The 26161-nt window shown below is 42.5% G+C and overlaps 1 protein-coding gene across 5 annotated transcripts in view; it reads left to right on the top strand.

The window, feature by feature from the left end:
- Positions 1-26161, top strand: part of IL1RAP (interleukin 1 receptor accessory protein) — a 159088-nt gene that overhangs the window by 5721 nt on the left and 127206 nt on the right. The window contains exon 1 of one of the 5 annotated variants that reach the window (XM_070406575.1): positions 7759-7835. The exons of the other annotated variants lie outside the window; for them this stretch is intronic. The gene's annotated coding sequence lies outside the window, so the exon portion shown is untranslated. Of the gene's footprint in view, positions 1-7758; positions 7836-26161 lie in introns of those variants that run through there. 5 annotated transcript variants of the gene reach the window in all.

The raw sequence follows: 26161 nt of genomic DNA, 5'->3' as shown, positions 1-26161 counted from the left end.
CAGTGAAGAATTCAGACCAGTCCAGCTATTATTGGATATAACTGGACATAAGGACGATGACCTTTTATATCTAGTTTATATCCAGGAGATGCCTGTGGTTTCTACCTGTCTGGAAGGTAAGTCCTTATAATTACACTGGCTTCCTTCTTTCTCAATCAATGCTAAAGGCAACAGGCAAGAGGGCCAGTTGTTTTATAAATTTTGATACCTGAACATGTTCTTTTCCTAGATAACCCAGTTTCATAAGCCAGTTATGGTTACATGCCGTGGTCACTTAAAATTACGGCTGTGTAACATCCTGAGCTTTGGTATCAGAGTACACCTCCCTGGTTTGAGTTTGGACAAGTTACTTGGTCTAGGTCTGCTTTATTTTCACCATCTGTGAAAAGGGGAGAATGAAACCATTTTATCATGCTTTTGGTAGGTGTCGATCATATGCCACAACCTTGTTAAGAGCCTGGTGCAGGGGATTTTAACCTTCACTATGATCAACAGCTGCAGTGATATTCGGCTACATGCCCAAATCATACTGGATTGGAAAGTGGGAGACCTAGATTCAAATGCAGTGGGGTCTTGACTTACGAGTTTAATTCGTTCCGTGACGGAGCTCATAACTCAAATTACTCATATGTCAAATCAAAAAGTGAACGAGTGAGACACGTGATGCTGGGCTGATGTTGTGGCGTTCACTGTGACGTTCGCTGCGCCAACTAGTGGTGGGATATCTGAAGCTGGCTCGTAACCCGAATTTTAGCTCGCAACTCAAAGCAAAAAGTTGGCCGAGAGATGGCTGGTATCTCGAAAAACTCATTAGTCGGGACACTTGTAAGTCAAGGCCCCACTGTAATAAGTTTTTAATTTTTATTCATATAAAAGTGTAGGCCCTAAAAATTCTTGTTATCACACACACACACACACACACACACACACACACACACACACACATTTGCAATGACTCTGAGCTAAGCAAGGCAAATGTTGCCAACAGCATTTTATATCCTGAGTCTGAGAGGCTAAATATTTTCTGGGGTCACACAGCCAGTAAATAGTGGAGCTGGGACTTGGACCCTAGCTTTCTAACTTCAAGGTTATGTTTTTTTGTCCCCTTTAAACCACTCAGTCCATCGGCCCTGGTACTGGGCTAGTTACTTTCATTCTCTGAGTCCTTTTTCTTACCTCTAACATGAGGAATTCGGACAAGGTGCTCTCTAAGTACAGTGTTCTAGGAATTTGTGCCTGCAGAGTAATGATTTAGGAGATGCCATGAAGAGCTAAGTGGAGAGCTATACTCTTCCTTCCAGAGCGTCATCTGCTTGGAATAGCATGGGGACATAAGTCCCAGATAGCCAGCAACCTCCTTGGCCTCAGGGAGAATCACAACTGAGCCCTTCACTAGGAGTCAGGACCACAGACACCTTTTATGTCCTTAAGATGTGATTCGGCCACATTCCCATGACCTGCCAACTGTGTGCCCCTTAGGCTCCAGGTTTGGGGGTGTGGAGAGAAAATAGACGGCTGGATGAGACACACTGACATTTACTGTTTGGGAAGTGAAAAGAGAGCCTTTTTATATAAAGCAAGCTCTGTATCACCATAATCTTCTACAAAGAAATAAAGGGATAGAATATTTGGCTTTCATTTCGATTTTAGCATTATGAGTGCATCTTTTCTGTTTTGTTTTTGAGCTAATTTAGTGCCCATGGAAAAAGCTTAGCTCTTGTTGAAATAAATATGAGGAGTCCTTTTAACTTACAGAAATGATGGATATTTGAGAGTGGTAATACACACTAAATAGCACTTTTCTGGAAAATTAGACTTCAGCTTTTCACTTTCAGAGAGAGATAATGGTGAGGGTTAGGGACTGAATGGATAGAGTGGGTAGGGGAAAGGTGGTTGGCTTTGAAGTCAGAGTAGGTTTGAATCCTAGATAAGGCTTGCTTAGCTGGTCCAGACTTGGTTTCCTCATCTGTGAAATGGTAATAAGCACGCACTAGCTATGTCCTAGAAAGATAGACATATATCTATATCTGTCTATATCTATTGATTATCTACCTATTCTTTGGAAAGGTTAAAGTAAGATAAAATGTATTAAGTCCATAGCACTTAATACCTGCTACCTAAAAGGCACACACTTCTTCATTCAGTGCTTCTTTTGACCCCAAAGACACCCATTTGATGCAAATCAGATGGAGAGGGGGAATATATTGAGTAGATGCCTTAGCTGGTCTAAAGAAATCTGTCCCAGTTTGGCAAACACTGTGGGTGGTAAAGGATAGGGAGTCAATGTGATATTTATATTAAAACATCAGGAAAGCTTTCCAGTGGGGGAGGAATTAGACCAGTGATAAAATTCTGGTGCGTGGACCACCTGCGTCCGAATCATTTGGAGAGTTGGTTAAAGAAACAGGTATCTGGGATCTCTGCACTGAACTATGAGAATCTCTGGATTAGGATTTTCTAACCTGAGAGGTAGTATATATTGTAAGGGTCTAGAGTGTTTTTACAAAGGTTCAAATTCTGGCTCCATCTGTGGAATCCTGGGCAAGTTATTTAACTTCTCTGTATAAAATGAGATAACTTATTGGGTTGTTGTGAGAACTAAGTTAGTTAATACATATGAAATGCCCATGCAGTGACTGGCACAAGTAGCAACATGTTATTTCACTCCATGCACAAACCAGTCTTTAAAATGCCTTTCAAGGCCTCCTCTGGTGCATTGTTTCCTCTCTGTCTCAATCAACCACGTAAGGGCCTGGCTAACTCCTACATCTCCTGGAAGCCTTTGCTCAATGTGTTCAGTGCAGGCTGCTTTGATTGCTCTGTACAAAATTGTCCCACATCCTGCTTCCCATCGCCACCCCTGCCATTCCTGACCTCCCTCCCCTGCTCTACTTTTTCTTTTGCCATAGCAGTTGCCACCTTATTAGTTTCCACATACTAATTAATTAATTTCTGTAGCCTGTCAATTGTTTATTGCTTACTCCATCCTGCTAGATTACAGAGGATGAGGCCCAGAAGTCAGGATTTTAAAAAGATTCCCAGGTGATTCTAATGTGCAGCTAAGGTTGAGAACCACTGTGCTAGAATGTAAAATCCACTTGGGCAGGGCCCTTTGTTTTGCTCACTACTGTATCCCAGGTGCCTAGAATAGAGCCTAGTGAATAGCAGTTGCCTAAATCATGAGTAAATGAGGAATAAATAAATATATAGATGTTAGTATTATATATTCGCAAGGAGTAGAATGAAGTAGATAGAATTGGACAAGAAAAATTATATATATTATATATATATATATAGGAAATAAAAATATGTTTTGCACACATATATACTTATACACACATATATGCATATACGTGCATATGTATTTAGAATTTTGAATATATATTTAGAATATTGAACTAAAAATGTGTGTGTGCGTGTGTGTGTGTGTGTGTGCGTGTGTGTGTGTGTGGAAGTGAGTCCTTGCTATTAGCATTACTATAAGGGTAGTTTGGGAGAGAGAACACAAGAAAAACATGAGTAACAGACAACAAACAAGTAAACAAAAGGATTACAAGTGATTTCAGGATAAGAAATAAGGTACTGAGACTAAAACAGTAATGAGAACAACAGCATTGGAGGGAGGAAGCACATTTTTAAATAGGGGAGTCAGGGGTGGCACCTCTGGGCAGGTGACATTTGAACTGAGGAAAAAGCCTGAGAAGGAACCAGAATAGGTCTGGGGTCAGGGCTGAGCTGGCTGGAGCCAGGTGAGAGGGAGAGAAAGGCTGGAAATAAGGTTCTGAGGTAAACAGGGGCTAGAGCAGACTGGTCTTGCTGGCCATGGTAAGGAGTTGGGATTTTGTGCAAAAAGCAGCAGGAAGTCTCTGAAAGGACTCAAGCAGGATGGTGAGTAGGTTTGACATATTTGGAGCTAAACGGAGAGAGAAGAAAAATAGAATTTATTTATAAGATGTGATAAACTACTCTGATCTCATATAGGCTCCTAAGAATAGTCAAGGAAGACAATTTGGTTGCATTTATGTGTCATTCATAGTCTTTCTTTCCCAGTAGACTGTCTTGAAAAGTACTAAAAGAGGTAAAACCAGATTATTTTGCCTTTTTAAAAATGATATCATTCTTATTTCCAAATGTACTAAGTAATGGATGGAAATGTATACAATCACTACTGCTCATTTCAGTTCAGCTGGAAATTCTACAGCTCTTGTGTAGGAGTTTTATATAATCAGTCCCCCAAAATATTGGACCTAGAGCTATTTCCTTGTAAGATTTGTAGGCACCAGTTTTTGAAATCTGCTGTACTAAATAGTGAGCGTGTAAAATGCAAATGCAATTTTACATAAGATCAATTTCTTCTTTCTGGCTCTACCAGTCTAATTGGCTCCTAACTCTTCAAGAAGTAGAACTCCTTGCCCAGCCAGTGTTGCTCAATGGTTGAGCATCCACCCAAACACCAAGAGGTCATAGGTTTGAGTCCCCCCAGGTTGTGGACTTCATCCTAAGTAGGGGCAAGCAGGATGCTGCTGATAGATGTTCCTCTCTCATCGATGTTTCTATCTCTCCCTCCCTCTCCCTTCCTCTCTTTCTCAAATCAATAAAAACATATATTTTTTTAACAAATTAGAACTCCTCCATGAAGTCTTTACTGACATTAGCATATGTAGTCTCATGCATACCTCTTAATATGAGCTAAAAGTAGTTTGATAATGTTGGCCAGGAAACCTTCAAGTGCTTTACAAATATTAGCTTATTGAAACCTCAGAATAACTTTATTAGACAGAGGGACTCAACATTTACAATCAACATTTTTCTAAAGAGAAAACTGAGGCCCAAGGTCATAGAGTTAGTCATTGGTAGAGTTAGTATTTGAACTTTGGCAATTTAAACCAATGAATATTTTATTCATGTCTATTTGTCCCCTTTTATGATGCCTCATACGGAAGAATAGTTTAATAAATGCACTGAATCAGTGAATGACTGTATGCCCTATTTCAAATTGTATCATTGCATGAGCATATAGTGGTAAAAATGTGGTTTTTAAATTGAGGCAGCCTGGACAGGGTAATGCTATTACTAGTATTACCTCTGTGCTACGGTAAAATTACTCAACATCTCTAAACTTGTTTCTTTATCTGTATTGTTGGCACAAGGCTAAAACTGATGTTAGGATTAAATATATACCTATAGTGCTTAACACAGTGCCTGCAACATAATTAGTGCGCAGTCTATTGAGCTGTTTTTTAAAATAAAATAACCTCCCCAAATATGCTTATACTCACATACTCGGGCAGTTTTCCAGTTGTGATGTTAATTTTGTTCCAGGACCCATTTTGGCACCTTGCCTTCAGCAGGGCACTCCTCTAGGTTGAAGGGCCGGTCCTGTGGAACACACCTGGGAGCAAAGGTGCTGGAGGACAGCCCCGTCTCTCCTCGGACCTACCTGCAGGCAGCCTGCCAACGCTGCCCATCCTTCTTCCAGTCTGCCTGGCTTGCTGGAAAGTTGTTTTGCAGTCCAGCAACGGCCACAGGACATTCTGAGTGACAAGAGAAAAACAATAGAGGACTCACATTTCCCCTGGATAACACTTAATACAGCTACTTTACAGAGCTTGCTGGACGTCTAGGACCTCTTGCTAATCATAACCACCAATAATGATCCAGTTTTCATGTGTGCCAGGGGCTGGGTTGAGTGCTTTAAATTCATGGTCTCATTCAATCATTATTGCAACCTTATGTGAATTTTAAATTTTAGTTGTAAACTAAAAATTGAAGAGTACCATAGTTGCCTCCATGTGTGTATGGGGGGACTCTGATGAGAAAAATCAACTATTTCTTAGCAGTGTTTTGCCTCATTTTTCTTCCAAAGCAAGTGGTGCAGGGTTGCGACACCTTTGGAGGCTCCAGGGAACTTCCCTGCAGTGATGGGATGTTAGGCAGAGAAATAAGATAAAGGTTGTGTGGAGAAGGCAAGAAACGTCATTCTAATGTTTATTTTACCCTAGAAGAAGCTAGTAACAATGAACTGAGTCCAATTTGTTAGCTGCATGTGTTTGCTTCTTTGTAAGAAACTAATATTGTGTCAATTTGCAATGCCCTTCTTCTTCTTCTTCTTTTTTTCTTTTCTTTATGGGGTATTTAAAAGGTTTAACTTTGATCCTCCCACATCTCCCAAATTTGATGATTTATTTCCTTTGAAGAAAGATGTATGCAATACACACACACACACACACACACACACACGCAAACAGTGACTGAATTATATGGCTAATACCCACTGCATATTTGTTGGATACATGCATGACAAATATTTTTAAAATCTCTTTTTTTTTTCTGAGAATCGGAGCTGCTGTGAGATTTTTTTTAAATGGTAAATTTCAATATGTAACTTTCTTTTAAAAGTTTTGTTTTAAAAATAATTTAAGAAGGAAATTATTCTAAAATATGTGGTGTTGATCTTAGTGATTCAGGACAGCTTATTGGAATAAATTGTAATTCCTTTAGAATTTATTGAGGTGAGATCCTTTACACATACAAGGTGTCCCTCAAAAATGAAAACACACTTTAATAACTGGTAGCTCAATTTTGAAAATGAAATGTATTTTAATAATTATTCAAAGTATGAGTATACATATTTTGGGGCCCCCTATACTAAATGGTCCCTGACTGGTATACTTTTAAATTTGTGTAATCTGATTCTCATAAATTTCCTGCCCTTTCTCTTTCATTGTCTGCTATTTCTTCTTGCTTTCAGCATGTCTTGCTCTAGCAATTTTCTCTCCATTCCCTATTCAATTAGCTGTTTCTGCTTTACTATTGACTAGGGAGTTGCTAACAAGTTTGGTTAGAACTGTCTGTATGACAAGAATAAACAGTGTTGAATTTGGACTAGATTGTCTCTTCTCTGAGGGAAGGGAATGGAAAGGTAAAGTGACTATAGAAATAGTCTGCTATAGTGAGGTATACCACACGTACGTATACGGTGGCCCTGGGTTTCAGTTACCTGTGTTATTCAAAAGGGAGTAGTGGCATGGACAATTCGCTTACTCTTTTGGACAATAAGCATTTTCTGAAAACCTCCTGTAGGCAAGACGCTGGCAAGTTTTGGAGATTAACATACAGTCACACAAACACAGCCCCTGAAGAATCAGAATTTATAAATCCTTATGAAAATAAGATATGCACAGGAGTTTATAGTATAACTTGTGTCATATTTGGAACAGGGTGAGAGTATATGGCCAGTAAAAGATATACAGTAAAGCATCCTGATGTTTCAGAGGAAAACACTGTGTCACTCAGGAAGGGGTTCATGAGGAAGTGGTATTTAAAATGAATCTTAAAGTGATGATAGGTTTTAGACAGAGATTAGTGGGGAAGAGTGGAGAATGAGTTAGGGTCAGACCAGAGGAGCAGAAATAAAATGGATTAATGTTATGGAATATGGAATTTATCATAGGAATTAGATCTTCAAATGTGGGAGAAGCTTTGGGGGCAATTAAAGCCCCCAAAAGGGACAGTTGGGAAACAGATAAAAGTTACTAACCAAGGACTCTGAGAGGGAGCTGGTAAAGAAGTCTGGGGGAGACTGTTGCTCTGTCTGTGGTAGGCAGACAGTAAGCAAGAAAAGCTGGATGTGAAGTAGAAGAGAGTAACCTGGAACCCAAGAGGACAAACTGAAACCCTGAACTGTCTCTCACTGTAGCTAACCCCTGATCTGTGGTACCTGGCCGAAAGCTGGTGCACGTAGCCATGGAGCTTCACACCTGCCTGGCCTTGGACTTGGAGAAGTTGAAGGGAGATGAAGGAGTGTGAGTGTGACTGCTGCCCCCATCTAGGAGGTGAGCCTCCAGGTCAGCAATAATGTGTGTGAGAACTAGAAGGACCTGCCTAAAGCATTGGTTACCGCTTTGCTTATCCCATCCATCTCTCATGCAGATTTCCCTGTGGGAAACCCAAACAAGGAACCATACCAGAAAGGAAATTCTGGAAAACATAATTCCAGTTTAAGTGGACACAGTTAAAAACCACACGTGATACCCCAACTATAGGAAATGGAGTGAAACATAAATTGAAGGAGGGAAAGCCAGTTGAACTGGGAGATGGTATATGCTCAATGGGGTCACTGAAGGTCAGACTTTCAAAAAGTGAGCTGAGCCTGTATTGTTGAGAATCTTAAATGCCCTGTTGAGGAATTTGTACTTAATCCTATAAGGCAAGGCAGAGAGTATTCTTAAGCAAGAGAGGCATTACCAGATCCCTGTTTTAGACAGCTCTGGCAATGGAAGTCATAGCATTGGAACTCAGAAAGGGGATAGGTGGGGCAATTAATCATGATTCTGTTGTAATAATCCAGGTAATAAAATTTGCATCCCAGAGCTCTCTTCTGCTCCCACCAAAGGAGGTGGCTCAGAGTCATCATAAGAGGTTGTTCAGGATTATCCTGGGAATGAAGGGTCTTTGGTGTGCATTGCAAGCCAAGGTGATTTTATCTATGGCTAATATTGTCAACTATAATGTCACTAGAGGCCCGGTGCATGAAAATCATGCATGGGTAGGGTCCCTAGGCCTGGCCAGCAATCAGGGCCCATCGGTGGGGCAATCGGAGGGGCAGTTGGGGGGCCCCTGCTGGCATCTGCCTTGGCTGGCCTGCCGCCACCTGCTCGCCGGCCCCAACCCCCACTACCGCTGCAGTTGCCTCCCTCTCCAGGGACCAGCAGGGTGATCGGGGGGCCCCTGCTGGCACCCATCTTGGAGGCAACCTGCAGGGCGATCGGGGGGCAGTGCCAGCCTGCTCGCCAACCGTCCCTGTTCCCCAATTGCCCTGCCACCATCACCAGTTGCCTTCCTCTGCCGGGCGACTGGCAGGATGATCAGGGTCCCCCACTGGCATCCACCTTGGCTGGCCTGGGGTCTGCCGGCTGGCAGCAGCTCCTGCATTGAGCATCTGCACCCTGGTGGTCAGTGAATGTCATAGCGATGGGTCATTCCACCAGTTGGTCTATTTGCATATTAGGTTTTTATTATATACTAGAGGCCTGGTGCATGAATTTATGCATGGGTGGGGTCCCTCTGGGTGGCCTGCAGGGATCAAGCCAAAACTCACAGTCCAACCCCACCTGCAGCTCCTACCTGCCACTCCTGCTCATCCTGGTCCCACTGTGCCTGCCGTGGGCTCACGCCCAATCAGTCCCGATCGATCGGGAGAGGCTCGTGCTGCCGCAGCAATGCTCACCAGCCATGAGCCCTGCATCTGGCACTCTCCCAAAGGGAGTAGCCTGTGGGATTGGGCTCAAACTGGCTCTCCGACATCCCCCGAGGGGTCCTGGATTGCGAGAGGGCTCAGGCCAGGCTGAGGGACCCCAGTGCACGATCGGGCTGGGGAGGGACCACAGGGGGGCTCCAGGGCATGTCTGGCCATCTCACTCAGTCCCGATCAGCCAGACCCCAGCAGCAAGCTAACTTATTGGTCAGAGCATCTGCCCTCTGGTGGTCAGTGCATGTCATAGTGAGTGGTTGAGCAGCCTTAGCATATCATTAGCATATTACACTTTGATTGGTTGTTCGGTTGTTCTGCTGTTTGGTCTATTTGCATATTACCCTTTTATTATATAGGACTAGAGGCCTGATGCACAAAAATTCGTGCAAGAGTAGGCCTTCCTTCCTCCAGCTGCCAGCACTGGCTTCCCTCCAGCCCCCTGGGACCCAAGCTTCCCTCCTCCAGCCACTGACAGGCACCCAGGATCTGGTTACTTCCCTCCTCTGGCCACCCACAGGCACCAGGACATTGGCTGGCTTCCCTCGGGCCCCAGCTTCGTCAGGAAGGATGTCCAGAATGATACCTGGAAGACGTCTGGTCTAATTAGCATATTACCCTTTTATTATTATTTAGACTAGAAGCCCAGTGCACAAAATTCATGTGGCGGGGGGGGGGGGGGGGGAGGGGTGTCCTTCAGGCCGGCCTGCACCCTTTCACAATCTGGGACCCCTTCAGGGGATGTTCGACTGTGTCGAAAATCTCACAATCTGGGACCACTGGCTCCTAACCGCTTGCCTGCCTGCCTGCCTGCTCGCCCCTAACCACTCTGCCTTCCTGGCTGATCGGCCCTAACTGCTCGCCTGCCTGCTTGATCACCCCTAACTGCCTCTGCCTCTGCCTCCGCCTCTGTGGCTTCCTCTGGAAGGACATCCAGAATGACGTCTGGAAGGTCGTTCAGCTGTCCGGTCTAATTAGCATATTACGCTTTTATTATTATAGAGAATTAAGGCACATCTAGATAACTGTTCTTTAAAATTCCCTGATGATTCTGCCTCCACTATAGGAAGAGCAAGAGAGGGTATATATGTAATTGGAACATCAACTGTAATGAAATTGGCTTATGCAACCATGTAGGTATCATTTTGAGAGGAAGATGTTTTACGAATAAATATGACTTATTTCACTTAGTAACATAATGGCTTTTGGCTTTACTGAATGGTAATAGTAGTCCCTTATGTCTGTCCAATTTGCACACTACTCACATGTCCATTATCTCATTTGATTTGACAATGACTCTGCAAGGTGAGTTTGGTTTGAATTTGTGTAAGTGAGAAAACTGAAGCACTTGGCCCTTGATGACTCAAGAGCACTCACTGCAGTTCCATAGATTCGATGGACACCTTCCTAATGTTTGTCCCTCCATTTCACTGTATGCATCATTGCCTGATAATCTTCTTGGGACACGTAACTGGTTATGCTGTGTCCTGTTCTCAGTCTGTGCTTAGATTTTTGGGCTTCATTACCTTTAAGATCTCTTTTCACCCAGAAAGCAGACTCCTCATAACCAAGGTGTTATATAGTTGCCTGATTTCTCACCTCCTTGCAGGATTTTTTACTGCCTTTCATTGAAAGACAGGGTAAAGAGGAAAGCCTTCAAAATAGCATACCTGAGCAGGTATCTTAACATCCCCAGGAGAGTCGCACATCTTTGAACTCGGTCATTCCATAAGTCTTCTCTGTCAGCGCTTTCAAGCAAATACTCCTAGATGTTTAAAAAACACATCTCTGGCTCCTCACCTGTCAAAACACAGCGAAACTCATTCACTTGTCTTGACTTATTTAAAACACACACTTACACCGGGTGCTATATCACCTCTGAGTTCAGTAGCCAACAAGTAAATGCAAATGCCTTATCCTTCACTCAGAGCACCCCTGCAGTGCTCTATCCCCTAGAGCAGTGGTTCCCAATGTGGGGCACATGCCCCACAGGAGGGCAATTTGATTTTTAAGAGGGGCAATTCAAGAGTGAGTTATTAACAGTGAATTGTTTGCATTCCTTATAGTTCTAGGGACCTCATATATAGTATCCTATCTAATAAAAGACAAAAAGGGTAATTGACCATACCTTCGCTACACTTCCCATTGGCTAATCAGGGTGATATGCAAATTAACTGCCAAGAAAGATGGCGGTTAACCACCAACAAAGATGGCAGTTGATTTGCATATGTAGGCACAATGTTGGGAGGTGAAAGGGGAAGGAAGGTGATTGGAAACCCAGGTGGCAGGCAAGAGCCAGGAGGCAGGGCAAAGGCGGCCCTGAGGACCGCCTTTGCCCTGCCCCCCGGCACTGGATCAGAGAACCAGGGCCACCTTTGCCCGCCCCCCAGCCAGTGATTGGAGAAGCCAGAGTGGGGCAGGGAAGAGGCCGGCGCTGGCGCTGACCTCTTCCCTGGCCCCCTCTGCCCGTGGATCGAAGACCTGAGAAGCCCCCATGTGTGCCTGCTGCTGGGTCGCCGTGGCAATCCCAGAGCAGAAAAGGGCGGCCCCACCCTGGCCACAGCTCAAGGGAGAGTACAACATGCAGTGGAGGCCAGGAGCGTGAGAGGTCAACAGAGAGGGGCGCCTGCTCCAAGCCTCCACGGTGTGGACACACACACACACACACACACACACACACTGCCTACTCTGAGCCTCCAATGTGGCTGGGGGCAGACCCCCAGTGGGGACACACACACACACACACACACACACACAGGACGCCTGCTCTGAGCCTCTGCTGCCAGACTGTGGCCATCAGTAGGACATCCACTGAGGGCTCCTGGACTGAAGGGCAGGCTGGGCTGAGGGAACCCCACCCCACAGTGCATGAATTTCGTGCACCAGGCCTCTAGTATAAATAGATATTGTGACATATTTATACATTTCAGTTCTTTATTATATGTTTTGAAATTTTATTTGCTATTTTTTATATCACTTCATATCATTATTATGACACATACTAGTACATGGGCATCTTGTAACAGATGTTTAGTTACTACACTAATCTGTCTGATAGTTCCCAGAAACCAGTTTAGGTGAGCTAGCGCACTAGTCATTGGAGTTTCTGATCTCTTATTACTTCCTTTTCTCCTTTTTCAGCTATTTTCTCCTGTTGTAAAGGCATTTTTATTTCAATTACTAACAATTAGTGATTTCTTCATCAGTAATTCAAATTCATTCTTTTGCTTTTCTCTTTCATGGATGCTATGTTCTTTGGAAGTTTGTTTAGACCAAGTTAATGGCCTTTTAGGCTTCCTCCATGTGAATAGGAGTTCACTTTTTGAATAATAAGAATTATATGTCACGGGGGGGCATCAGGATTTTAGAGATGCTTAGGTGGGGCATGGCGGAAAAAAGGTTGGGAACCACTGCCCTAGAGGGATCCCTATGGCCTGTCAGACTGGGGTGACAACCTCAGGGGCTGTGCGTTGGGGCATCTGGGATTGTTGCAGTTATTGATGTAGAGCAGTGGTTCTCAACCTTCCTAATGCCGCGACCCTTTAATACAGTTCCTCATGTTGTGGTGACCCCCAATTTCATGGTTACAAATTGAACATAATTAAAGCATAGTGATGAATCACAAAAACAATATGTAATTATATGTGTGTTTTCCGATGGTCTTAGGCGACTCCTGTGAAAGGGTCGTTCGACCCCCAAAGGGGTCGCGACCCACAGGTTGAGAACCGCCGATGTAGAGCCATGGCTCAGGAGGAGCAAGAGAACTCAAGTTTTTCCAGCTGCCGTTGAGCAGAGCCCCCAGTTCTCGGGGACTAGTAGATTGTTAGGGTTAAAAGGCTAAACCGGTGTTGGCAAAGAAGCCCGAGAGGGATGTGCCTAGTTTAGAGCCAGCCCAACCTGTCTGCCACTGGCCTTAGGAGCACAAGTGCAATCACATTTCACTGTAGTATGCTGCCTCTCCTGCTGGTTCTCTCACAGGAGAACTGGCCTCTTTCTCCCTGCCAGACTTACGGGTTTCCTGCTTCCTTGAATTTGTATGCAGGGAAAAGCTTGGGAGAATCACAGGCTAGCCTTCTAGTAATAAAACAATAACAAATTTTAGTGCTAACTATGTGTCAGACCCTTTATGAAATTATTTCCTGTAGTCCTCATACCCAATTCTAGGAGGTGCTTGATGGACCCTTCCACCAATAAGGACACCGAGTCTCAACTTGGTTAAGACTCTTGCACAGCTATGGAGGATTTAAGCCCTGGCCTGCGTGACTCAAAAGCCAGGCTGAAACCTCGTGCTTTGCTTCTGTCTAATCTGCTGACATGTACATGGGCATCTTGTAACAGATGTTTAGTTACTACACTGATCTGTCTGACAGTTCCCAGAAACCAGCGTGGGTGAGGCAGCGCACCAGTCATTGGTTTCTGGTCTCTTATTACTCCCTTTTCTCTTTTTTTTTCAGCTACTTTCTCTTATTTTGAAAGCATTTTTATTTCCTCAGCATGCTTTTCTGACTTTAAGGTTTGGATAGGCGAGTAGGGGAAAAAGCGCTTTTCAAAATTTCTAAGCTCCCATTTTCAAAACAGACCTGTGGAGCCACGGAAATGCCGCATTCAGATTCCCAAAAGTTCCTTAGAAGCGAGAGGCACTTTCCTGACCTGGCACCAGAGACCTCAACCAGGACAAACAGGTAGAGATTCCAGGGGCTCAGAGTCCAACTCAATATAACAAGATACACATTACAGTTCGGGTCCTATGAAAACTAAGTTGGTAATGAGTTCAACATCATTAAAGATATTTAAAGAGGGCCTAGATATTCACTTGGCAAAGGTGTTACAGGCAGATTTGAACATTGGAAAAAGAAGTTTGAATCTAAATGACATTTGAGGGTCTTTCCGGTCTTGGGATTCTGTCATGAATTCACTTAGAAAGTTCATATTGGGAATAAAGGTTTCTCCTTGTTATAATTAACACCAACGAGTGATGTCGCCTCCCCCCCCCCCCCCCCCCCCGCCCCGTGCTTCCCCTGTCTGAACAACCACTCGATTTAATAAGGGACCTTAGGACAAGGAAGGATGTGGTTCCTTCCCTCTTGGCAGTGCTCTGTGTCAGAATGGGAGACTTGTGCTGGGCCTGGCACGGATCCGTTGGGCCCTCTTACCAGCCCAGTCGTGTCTGTGACCAGAGCACATGGGAGGTACACATCCGTGGAGAAAAACCTCCCACTGGCTGCCGCTCTGGATTTTTTTTTTTTCAATCCTGCCCAGGGCAGACCTCTTGGAGGAATGAAGACACACCCTAGGACAAGTTCGAGTTGGACCAGACAAGCATCACCTGAAAAATGTTCCCTCTGCAGTTGGCAGCATGTGAGAATAGGTCTTTGAGAGCAGTTTCTTCTTGCTGTTTCAAAGGAGAGCTGCTTGCAAGCCAGGGCATCAGCAATGCAAAGCTCCTTTTTTTGTACTCCCTATTTTCTTTTTCCATTTTAAATTGGCTTACTACTAATCTGAAAGCCGTGCTGTTCAAAAATGATAATTCTTTGATTTAATGTCAGAGTTGAGACAATTCCTCAGTTCTTGAAGGAGCCAGTATTACAATGAAAGAAAGTGTTCAACAGTTGATTAGCAGCTTTGATTTGAAAGAATAAAAAGAGAGATACCCCAACTGGCAGCCGGGCATGCTGGCCTGTGCTGCAACTAAAAATGGACAACTCTTTTCAATTAAATACAGTGATTTTTCCCTGTTCAGGACTTACAAAGACTTTACCAATCTCCAACCTGCTTAAATATATATGTATTTCAATAGAATGTGGTAGCTAAGTATGATTTGCTGAAATCTATCATGTTTGGATACGTTAAACTGTGAAGTCTTCTCTTTTACAAGGAAGCTTGGGGAACTCACAGCCATCTGAGGTCAGATAAACTCACTGTCTCCAGCAAATAAACATGATAAAAACTTTATACCTACAAGAACTCCTTAGGGATCTGCTTTCACACTGCCTGGAGGTAGTTTGGCCAAGATTTCCCATGTACACTGTACATCTTCGCAAAGCAATGGGAAAAGAACAGCAGCTGCGCCCTGAGCAGCCTGCTCATTGCTCCTGGGCCCAAGTAGCTGTCTTTTGTTGACACAGGGTCATTGCCTGTTTAGACATGACTCTTTCCTGGGGTATAGGGTAAGTGCTGTGTTACTTTAAGGAGAAAGTTATATTTTCTAGTAGTTTTTCAGAGATGGGAGGCAGCATAGGTCCCTTAGAGAAAGGCTTGAACTGGGAATCAAAAGCGTTTCACGTTTTCACAAGTGAGCTATTAACCCACGAAAGTCCCCTCTCCTTCCTGGGCTCCTATTTCCCAAATAACATTATTTGACTTCCAAGTCCCTTTCTGATTTTCTAGAGGTTGTCTTGATAAGAAGATAGATAAAGGGGGAGAGAATTGAAAACCAGCCAAGTGGAGGGAAGAGTTTGGGAAAATAAGTAATCTATTTTTTAAAATTTATTGTTGAGAGTATTACAGATGCTCCCCATTTTTCCCCCCATTGCCTCTCTCCACCAGGTTCCCTCCCCACACCAAACCTTCATCACCTTATTGTCTGTGTCCCATAGGTAATGCATATATGTATATAAGTTCTTTGGTTAATCTCTTCCCACCCGCTCACCCCTTCCCTCTGAGATAGAACTCAGAAATGCCTTGTTACAAAAGTCTTTGTGGCAAATATATGAAACTTTGTGTTCCATACCATAGGGTAGTATTTGGGTTTCCCCTATGTGCCTCATTTCTATTTGCTAAGATCTGACTAGAACCATGAATCATGTCCAGGAAGAAGCATACTGGTAAAGATCATCAGGTTCAATTCACTCATTTTCCCCATAATGTCCCAAAGGCACTCGTTCAGAGTCCCACAGACCCTTGAATTCAAATCTCCTGACTCCTTATGCAATTCATTTTGGTATATATAGCCTGTTCAATTTACTTAGCAATGATGAGTCTTTAGCAAAAGAATCAGGCTAGATTCTCAAAGTTGATTGAGTCAAGAGATTTGGGTAACCAGTAAAACATGCTTGCATGGAGATTTTACATATATATATATGTACATATATGTTAGAGGCCCAATGCATGAAATTCTGCAAGGGTAGGCCCTCGCAGCCCCGGCTGCCTCTTAGCCCTCGGCCCTGCCTCCCCCCTGTAAGGCCATTCTGCTGTCTGGTCTAATTAGCATATTAACTCTTCATTATCCTATCTAATAAAGAGGGAATATGCTAATTAACCCCCACGCTGTCCCAAAGATGGCAGCACGCACAGCCAATAAGGAGGGAATATGCTAATCGACTGCCCCGCTCTCAAAAATGGCAGTGCCCACAGCCACAAGATGGTGGCACCCATTCCCTTCAGCCCTGCCGGGGCACCTGCCTCCGGAGTTCCCCAGTCCCCTCAGTCCCCCAGCCTCCCAGGGCCGGCCCGAGGTGCAGGAAAACCTCGGATGGTGGCTGCCCAGCCACCCAAGGCCGCCTGAGGCTCAGGTAACCAGGGCCGGCTGATGCTTGTGCTGTTGGCAGTGGCAGCGTCACCTTCCCCTGATAGCTGGGTCGCCTTCCACCCCTGAGGGCTCCTGGACTGTGAGAGGGGGAAGTCTGGGCTGAGGGATCCCCCCCCTCCAGTGCATGAATTTTCATGCACCGGGCCTCTAGTGTGCGTGTGTGTGTGTGTGTGTGTGTGTGTGTGTGTGTGTGTGTGTATGTGTATATATATATATATATAATCTCTGATATAGGGTTAAGCCTCAGACTGACCTGTTGGCAAAGTCACAAACAGGTCTTCCGAGTCTTAAACAACCCAATCCGAGAGGTGGCCGCTGATTTACACGAGCTATCATTTAAAAAATAAAAGGGAGAATTTGCCGGAAGCCAGTCCATCCTTGCTGCTTGACACAGTCGCTGCAGGGAAGAAACATCTGCTCAGCATATGTTTCAAGGGACCTGGCATATATGGCATACTGTTCTTAGTATGTTTGCTCCCCTTCTTAGTGCTATGTGTTTTAACCAAGGTCACCTCTCTGAGAAAGGTTGTTTCCCCAGGTAGGGATTTTTTCCTGGAGTTGGGGATTAACAGGACTAAGGAAGGGAATAAAACCCCTTAACTAAGTGCCAGGCGGGTAATTAATCACTTCAACTACGAACAATCATGCTTAAGCTACATAATCTTTACTTAGGATAATCTCCTTCAGTTACTTCCTTGTAGTTTAACGGAACAATAGAGTAGTGACCTTGGAATGGAGATAACAAATGCCCTAACCTTTGGAATAGAATGGATAGGATTAAAATCAACTGGTATAAATACAGATGTAATAGGAGAATAAAAAAAGAACCTTGCTATGCTGATCAACTGAATGCTGCCTCTGTGTCCTTCATTCTTCGCCGCCTCCATCCACACCTTTGGGAACCCCTGGACTTGCTGGGGCTGGACCCCAACATATATATATCGTTTATATTCCTCAGATAAACGTATTGGGCATGAGTTCCCTTTTGTGCACCTTTGTTCCTGGACAACAATGCCTTTCTTTCTTATAGGTTTTTGAGGTCCACCTTCTCCAAGTGAAACTATTCCTTAAAACTCATTCTTGGGTCCCCACCAGGGCCACTCACCTTCACATTTCTCATCAGAGTCATTCCTAAGGTAAAACCTCAGCTCTCTGAAAATACTCAGTGTTAGGTGCATTTTAGGTCATAGAGCAGTGGTTCTCAACCTTGGCTGCACATTAGAATCACCTAGGAATCTTTTTAAAATTCTGATTTCTGGGCCTCATCCCCTGGAAATTCTGTTTCTTTGTTATGGGGTGGGGCCACAACATTAGTAACAAAGAAACAGAATTTCGGGAGGATGAGGCCCAGAAATCAGGATTTTAAAAAGATTCCCAGGTGATTCTAATGTGCAGCCAAGGTTGAGAACCACTGTATAGAGCAGGGGTCCTCAAACTATGGCCCGAGGGCCACATGCAAATACAAATATTGTATTTGTTCCCGTTTTGTTTTTTTACTTCAAAATAAGATATGTGCAGTATGCATAGGAATTTGTTCATAGTTTTTTTTTAAACTATAGTCCGGCCCTCTAACCATCTGAGGGACAGTGACAGTGAACTGGCCCCCTGTTTAAAAAGTTTGAGGACCCCTGGTATAGAGTATTATGAAAAGTTAAGTTTTCATAATCACGGGGTAGCCACCAACACAGTAGTTTAAGGTTTACTTACTCTGGTTATAGATATGATTATATCCAACAACCAACTGATTTTGGATCAATCATGTTATCTTTGTGCTTCTGTTTTGTTAAGAAAGATGTTTGGCCCAAAGCCTTCCTGACATCTTCGATGATCAAGGATCTTGTGACTGCTTTAATAGCATGTGTCTCTGAAGTGTATTCCATAGCACACAGCTGTTTTATAATGAGTATCCTGAGAAATTGTAGTTTTAATTAGTAATTTGCGGCAATGATTTTAAACGTCAATTATTTTTTACTATGCATAATGTTGTCCCTAGGAGCTATGTAAGACTCTAACACTAAATGGCCTCAGACCCTGAGATTACTAGGGTTTATTTCTTTGTTTCTAATAGCTCAACTTTTTCCCTGACATCAACCTAAATACTTATTTATAAAAGTATTTTCCTCCCATCCAAATCATGCACTCTTTTCTGCTTTGGCATGAGAGCTTGGATGAGGATCTAAGGCTTTGTCCTATAAGTAACATTGGTTCATTATTTTATTTTATTTTTTTAGATTGAGGAAGAATTCATTCTGGTTGCATTTAGAGCACTGGTTTGCATAGTTGTCTACTGGGTATTTGATTGATAATTGACGCTATAACACTGACTAGTAATTGAGTTACTAGTTGTTGAGGTATAACTATATGCCTTTTATTCTGTTTTGCAACTCCCACCTTTATTAGCAATTAAGCTTCTTAGACATCGGAATCATATTAGGTTATTACTGTGGTCTTCTGAGTAGATGCTAGGAACTCAATGGCCTTTTTTTTTTATTAATGCTAAAGGAAAATCAGCATAAATCATGAGTATGAAAGGAATAAATTTTAAAAAATGTTTTATTGATTTTAGAGATAGAGGAAGGAAGATGGAGAGAAACATTAATGAGAGAGTGAAACATCAATTGGTTGCCTCCTGCTCACCCCCTTGCCGGAATCAAGCCCACAACATGTGCATGTGCCTGACTGGGAATAGAACCAGTGACAATGCTCAACCAACTGAGCCACACTGGCCAGGGCCAAAAAGAGCAAATTAAAAAAAAATCAAAATGTCATCAGTAGGGAAACGGTTGAATACACTATGATATAACTGGACAATGTAATTGTATTTAGCTATTTAAAGGAATGAAGTCTATTATATGAACTGATCTGGAAAAATGTGAATGATGCATTGTTATATAAAAAGAGCCGCTTGAAAACTCACATATGTTTCAATTTTTCTAAAACATGATAAAGAAAAGAATATGAAAAGATAGGAAAATCTGAATCTAGGAGTTACGTGCAATTATGTTAGGAGTGGGATTTATGAATACTGAAAAGAGAGAAGGGGACATAATGTTTTCTTCTCCTATTTTTTTTTTTTTTTTTTTTTTCTGCTATTAATTTTAGCATATTTTTTTTTTTTTTAATTTTTCTCTTAAAGTATTACAAAGGGTATTACATAAGTATCCTTTCCCCCCGCCCCCTTGACATACCCCTACCCTCCCTTACCCCCCAGTGTCTTATGTCCATTAGTTATGCTTATATGCATGCATACAAGTCCTTCGGTTGATCTCTTACTCCCCTCCCTCCTGTCCCCCAACTCTCTCTGGCCTTCCCACTGCAGTTTGACAATCAGTTTGAGGCAGCTCTGCCTCTGTATCTATTATTGTTCAAAAGTTTGTAATGGTCTTTATTATCCATGAATGAGTGAGATCATGTGGTATTTTTCCTTCATTGACTGGCTTGTTTCACTTAGCATAATGCTCTCCAGTTCCATCCATGATGTTGCAAATGGTAGGAGTTCCTTCTTTTTAACAGCAGCATAGTATTCCATCGTGTAGATGTACCACAGCTTTCTAATCCATTCATCTACTGATGGGCACTTAGGCTGTTTCCAGATCTTAGCTATGGTGAATTGTGCTGCTATGAACATCTGGGTGCATATATCCTTTCTGATTGGTGTTTCTGGTTTCTTGGGATATATTCCTAGGAGTGGGATCACAGGTTCAAATGGGAGTTCCATTTCCAATTTTTTGAGGAACCTCCATACTGCCTTCCATAGTGGCTGCACCAGTCTGCATTCCCACCAGCAGTGCACAAGTGTTCCTTTTTCTCCACATCCTCTCCAGCACTTGTCGTTTGTTGATTTGTTGATGATGGCCATTCTGACAGGTGTGAGATGGTACCTCATTGTTGTTTTGATTTGCATCTCTCGGATGATTAGTGACTTTGAGCATGTTTTCATATGTCTCTTGGCTTTCTGAATGTCCTCTTTTGAAAGGTGTCTATTTAGATCCTTTGCCCATTTTTTGATTGGATTGTTTATCTTCTTTTTGTTAAGTTGTATGAGTTCCCTATAAATTTTGGAGATTAAGCCCTTATCAGATATGACGTTGGCAAATATGTTTTCCCACGAGGTGGGTTTTCTTGTTGTTTTGTTGATGGTTTCTTTTGCTGTGCAGAAGCTTTTTATTTTGATGTAGTCCCATTTGTTCAGTTTCTCTTTAGTTTCAACTGCCCTAGGAGCTGTATCAGTGAAGAAATTGTTTTGGCATATGTCTGAGATTTTGCTGCCTTTGTATTCTTCTAGAATTTTTATGGTTTCCTGTCGTACATTTAAGTCCTTTATCCATTTTGAGTTTATTCTTGTGTATGGTGTAAGTTGGTGGTCTAGTTTCATTTTCTTGCATATGTCTGTCCAATTTTCCCAACACCATTTATTGAAGAGACTATCTTGGCTCCATTGTATGTTCATGCCTCCTTTGTCAAAAATTAATTGAGCATATTGGTTCGGGCTAATTTCTGGACTCTCTATTCTATTCCACTGATCTATATGCCTGTTCTTGTGCCAGTACCAGGCAGTTTTGAGAACAGTGGCTTTGTAATACAGCTTGATATCTGGCATTGAGATCCCACCTACTTTGTTCTTTCTCAGGATCGTTGCAGCTATTCTGGGTCTTTTTTTATTCCAGATGAATTTTTGGAGAGTTCGTTCTAGATCTGTGAAGAAGGCCATTGGTATTTTAATGGGAAGTGCGTTGAATGTATAGATTGCTTTGGGTAGTATGGACATTTTAATGATGTTGATTCTACCAATCCAAGAACATGGTATGTTCTTCCATCTGTTTATGTCTTCCTCTATCTCTTTTTTCAACGTCCTGTAGTTTTCTGAGTAGAGGTTTTTAACCTCTTTAGTTAAGTTTATTCCTAGGTATCTTAATTTTTTTGGTGCGATGGTAAATGGGATTGTTTTTCTGATCTCCCTTTCTGAAAGTTCACTATTGGTGTATAGAAATGCCTCAGATTTCTTGGGGTTAATTTTGTATCCTGCTACATTGCCAAATTCATGTATTAAGTCTAGTAGCTTTTTGATGGAGTCTCTAGGGTTTTGTATGTATAATATCATGTCATCTGCAAATAAGGACAGTTTTACTTCCTCTTTTCCAATTTGGATGCCTTTTATTCCTTCTTCTTGCCGAATTGCAATGGCTAATACTTCCAGTACTATGTTGAACAGGAGTGGTGAGAGTGGGCATCCCTGTCTTGTTCCTGTTCTTAGGGGAAATGGTGTTAGTTTTTGTCCATTGAGTATGATGTTGGCTGTGGGCCTGTCATATATGGCTTTTATTATGTTGAGGTATGATCCTTCTATTCCCACCTTTCTGAGAGTTTTTATCAAAAATGGGTGTTGGATTTTGTCGAATGCTTTTTCTGCATCAATTGATATGACCATGTGGTTTTTTTCTTTCAATTTGTTTATGTGATGTATCACATTTATTGATTTACGGATGTTGTACCATCCTTGCATCTCTGGGATGAATCCTACTTGGTCATGGTGTATGATCCTTCTGATGTACTGCTGGATCCGATTTGCTAAGATTTTGTTGAGGATTTTGGCATCTATGTTCATGAGGGATATTGGCCTGTAATTCTCTTTCATTGTGATGTCTTTACCTGGTTTTGGTATTAGGGTGATGCTGGCTTCATAGAATGAGCTTGGAAGCGTTCCTTCCTCTTGAATTTTTTGTAGTAGTCTGAGGAGGGTAGGTTTTAGTTCTTCCTTGAATGTTTGGTAGAACTCCCCTGTGAAGCCGTCTGGCCCTGGGCTTTTGTTTGCTGGAAGCTTTCTGATGACTGCTTCAATTTCTTCCATAGTTATTGGCCTATTGAGGTTTTTAGATTCTTCCTGATTGAGTTTTGGAATGTTGTATTTTTCTAGGAATTTGTCCATTTCCTCCAGGTTGTCCAGTTTGTTGGAGTAGAGTTGCTCGTAGTATTGTTTAACAATCATTTGTATTTCTGTGGGGTCTGTTGTTATTTCGCCTCTATCATTTCTGATTTGGTTTATTTGGGACCTCTCTCTTTGCTTCTTGGTGAGCCTGGCTAGGGGTTTGTCAATCTTGTTTATCCTTTCAAAGAACCAGCTCTTGGTTTCATTGATTTTCTGTATTGTTTTTTTGGTCTCTATTTCATTGATTTCTGCTCTAATCTTTATTATCTCCTTCCTTCTGCTCACTCTGGGGTTTTCTTGTTGCTCTCTTTCTAATTCTTTGAGTTGTAGAGTTAGATGATTGACTACCATTTTTTCTTGTTTTTTGAGATAGGCCTGTAGAGCTATAAACTTTCCTCTCAGGACTGCTTTCATTGTGTCCCAGAGGTTTTGGATTGTTGTGTTTTCATTGTCATTAGTGTCCAGGATGTTTTTAATTTCTTCTTTGATGTCATCGGTAACCCAATCAATATTTAATAACATGCTATTCAGCTTCCAAGTGTTTGAGTATTTTGGGTTGGTTTTATTGTAGTTTATTTCTAACATTATGCCATCGTGGTCTGAGAAGAAGCTTTTTATGATTTCAATCTTCTTGAATTTGTGGAGACTTTGCTTGTGACCCAATATGTGGTCTATTTTTGAATATGTCCCATGAGCACCTGAGAGGAATGTATATTCCGCAGCTGTGGGGTGAAGTGTTCTGAAGATGTCAATTAAGTCCATCTGATCTAGTGAGTCATTTAGGATTGCTGTTTCTTTGCTGAGTTTTTGTCTAGTGGATTTATCCAGTGATGTCAGTGGTGTATTAAAGTCCCCTACTATGATTGTATTGTTGTCGATCTCTCCCCTGATATCTTCCAGAAGTTTTCTTATGTATGTGGGTGCTCCTGCATTGGGTGCATATATGTTTACCAGGGTTATATCTTCTTGTTGTATTGATCCCTTTAGTATTATGAAGTGGCCTTCCTTATCTCTGGTTATGGCCTTCACTTTGAGATGTATTTTGTCAGATATAAGTATTGCTACCCCAGCTTTCTTTTCCTTTCCATTTGCGTGAAAGATATTTTTCCATCCCTTCACTTTCAGTCTGTGTGAGTCCCTTCTAATGAGGTGGGTCTCTTGTAGACAGCAGATGTATGGGTCATGTTTTTTTATCCATTCAGCCACTCGATGTCTTTTGGTTGGAGCATTTAGTCCATTTACATTTAAAGTTATTATTGAAAGGTATTTGTTTGTAGCCATTTCTTTTTTGTGTGTGTGTATGTGGCTGTTTTCTTTCTGAGCTTGATATTTCTTCTTTTTACACCAGTCCCTTTAGCATTTCTTGCATGGCTGGCTTGGTGGTGATAAACTCCCTTAGCCCTTTTTTGTCTGTGAAGCTTCTTATTTCCCTTTCAATTTTGAATGATAGCCTTGCTGGATAGAGTATTCTTGGATTCAGTCCTTTGCTTTGCATCACTTTGTAGATTTCCGTCCATTCTTTTCTGGCCTGATGTGTTTCTGTTGAGAAATCATTTGATAATCTAATGGGAGATCCCTTGTATGTTACTTTCCGTCTCTCTCTTGCAGCCTGTAAGATTCTCTCTTTATCCTGAACATTTGCCATGGTAATTATGATGTGTCTTGGTGTGGGTCTTTTCGGGTTCACCTTGTTTGGAACTCTCTGGGCTTGTGTGACTTTTTTCTTCCCCACCTCAGGGAAGTTTTCTGATATTATTTCTTCGAATAGGTTTTCTAATCCATGTTCGTCTTTCTGTTGTTCTGGCACCCCTATTATTCGTATGTTGTTTCGTTTCATGTTGTCCCAAAGCTCCCTTAGGCTCTCCTCCTGTCTTTTAATTTTTTTCTCCATTTGCCGTACAGTTTGAGTGTGTTTTGCTTCCTTGTCTTCTAATTCACTAATTCGGTCCTCCGCTTCTCCCAGTCTACTGTTGATACTTTCAATGGAGTTTTTTATTGAAGCTATGTCACTCTTCATTTCTTCTTGGGACTTACTTAAGTTGTTGATTTTTTCATCTGTTTCTTCTAGCTTCTTGCATAAGTAGTTGAGTTTTTCATCTGTTTCTTCTTGCTTCTTGAACATGTGGTGCATGTACTCTAGGAACCTTATTCTGAATTCTTTTTCCGTCATGTTGCATATCTCTGTCTCACTTAGCTGCTTTTCTGGGGAGTCCTCCTTTTCTTTCCTTTGGGGGTTTCTTTGCCTACCCATGTTTGATCTCGCTGACATATGTAGATGTTGAGATGTTCAGTGGCTGCTCCCTGGGTGGCAGGGGCTCCTTGGGTTGTGGTTGCTGCTCAGATGGTTGCGGTAGCAGCTGCTTTCCAGTTGGCAGCAGCTCCTCTGGTGGGTGTTGTTCACAGCTGTGTTGGCTCTTCTGGCTGGTAGGGGGAGGCTTCAAGTACAGTTGCTGTTCCACAGACAGAGGGTGTGGTGATCAGGAGGCTGTGGTGATCAGGAGGCTGCGGTGCTCAGGGGGCTGCTGTTGCTTGGATCTGCTGCGTTGATTTAAAGGCACAAAATACAACAGAGCAAGGCACAACGTACCAGGCACGGTCTGGGAAACGCTCCTCTCTTATGGGCACTGCATGGTCTGATCAGTTCCTCAGGATGCCCCCTTTAGTCTCAGTTCTCCGCAGTCACAAAATCCAAATCTCAAATCTCCTGGCGCCAGCAAACCCGCGGAACTCCTTACCCTGGTCAGGGTCTGTGTCTGTCCCAAGAGACGCGGCTGTCTGCCATGCGGTCTCCCTCCGACCCTCTGGGCTCAGGTCTGGCAGACTTTCCTGCCCAGATCCCTGGTTTTTAACCTTTCCAGGGGAGGTCTGCCCTTCCAGGCTGCAAGCCGTCTCACCAGCTGAGTAAATTTGCCAATTCGGGGTGGGTGTTATTAGTTTCAGCTGCTTACTCCGTTTGCTCCGGGACAAGACCTGGGACGCGTCTGCCTATATCGCCGCCATCTTCTGATTTTCTTCTTCTCCTATTTAATATAAAAATTTTTAAAGGGGATAATAAGATTCTAGATGCTTTCTCCCAATATTTTACTATGAAAATTTTAAAGCATACAGCAAAGTTGAAAATATGTGACAGTAAGTGCCCTTATAACCACTGCCTAGTTTCTACTACTAGCTTTATATAATACTTGCCCTATTACATATCTGTTCATTTTTGAATCTATGGGTGATTTTTACATTTTTATGTTTTTCAGTATTTTCAGACTTATTTACGGAAAGAACCTGGAGCCTCTTGTAAAAGAGACACATAGCCTGTAGCAAAGAGTCATAACACCATACATACAGATTTTACTGATATTGATAGACATATTGATTGAGAATTTATTAGATGTATTTACCTTAGATATCATAGATATTATAGATATCATATATTCTCTCTCTCTCTCTCTCTCTCTCTCTCTCT

The sequence above is a fragment of the Myotis yumanensis genome, unplaced genomic scaffold (genome assembly GCF_028538775.1).
Source record: "Myotis yumanensis isolate MYYU_CA2020_CCGP unplaced genomic scaffold, mMyoYum1.0.hap1 SCAF_2, whole genome shotgun sequence".
Taxonomy (NCBI): Eukaryota; Metazoa; Chordata; class Mammalia; order Chiroptera; family Vespertilionidae; genus Myotis; species Myotis yumanensis.
Note: the sequence above shows the minus strand (reverse complement) of the source record. Positions and strands in the feature narration are given on the sequence as shown.